We start from the raw sequence: 1,181 nt of genomic DNA on the forward strand, positions 1-1,181 counted from the left end.
AACTGGAATCCATCTTTAACCTGGTGTCTTTCCATTGAGAAGGAGGGGGTGGGAACCCAGAGAGGGACAAAAGCTTCCCACCTTATGCAAAAGATATATAAAGGGGTGAAAGAGAACAAGGAAGGAGAGAAGCCATCAGGAAGAATCCCCTAACTACCACCTGAGCTGTAACAAGAGCTATACCAGGGGAAAGAATTGTGCCTAGGCCTGGAAGGTGTCCAGTCTGAGGAAAAAGCTTACTAAAGCATCTCCGAGAGTGAGATTATCTGTATTCAGTTTGATTAGACATAGATTTGTGCATTTTATTTTATTTTGCTTGGTAACTTACTTTGTTCTGTCTGTTACTACTTGAAACCACTTAAGTCCTGCTTTTTGTATTTGATAAAATCACTTTTTACTTATTAATTGACCCAGAGTTTCTCTTAATACCTGAGGGAGCAAACAGCCATGCATATCTCAGTGTTATAACGGGCACATAATTTATGAGTTTGCCCTGCATAAGCTTTATAAATGGTAGAACAGATTTATTTGGGTTTAGACCCCATTGGGAGTTGGACATCTGAGTGTTAAAAACAGAAACACTTCTGTGAGCTGCTTTCAGGTAAACCTGCAGCTTTGGGGCAAGTAATTCAGAACTTGGGTCGGTGTTGGAACAGACAGGTGTGTCTGGCTAGCAAGACAGGGTGCTGGGGTCCCAAGCTGGCAGGGAAAGTAGTCTTGGCACATCAGGTGGCAGCTCCCAAGGAGGGTTCTGTGATACAACCTGTCACAGTAACTAGTGGTATTCCCCAAGGGTTAGTCCTAGGACCAGTCCTATTCAATTTATTCATAAATGATCTGGAGAAAGGGGTAAACAGTGATGTTTGCAAATGATACTAAACTGCTGAAGACAGTTAAGACCAAACCAGACTGTGAAGAACTTCAGAAAGATCTCACAAAACTAAGTGATTGGGCAACAAAATGGCAAATAAAATTTAATGTGGATAAATGTAAAGAAATGCACATTGGAAAAAATAACCCCAACTATACTACAATATGATGGGGGCTAATTTAGCTACAACTAATCAGGAAAGAGATCTTGGAGTCATCGTGGATAGTTCTCTGAAGATGTCCATGTAGCGTGCATCAGCAGTCAAAAAAGTAAACAGGATGTTAGGAATCATTCAAAAAGGGATAGAGAA

This window comes from Chelonoidis abingdonii, chromosome 1 (genome assembly GCF_003597395.2).
Source record: "Chelonoidis abingdonii isolate Lonesome George chromosome 1, CheloAbing_2.0, whole genome shotgun sequence".
Classification (NCBI taxonomy): Eukaryota; Metazoa; Chordata; order Testudines; family Testudinidae; genus Chelonoidis; species Chelonoidis abingdonii.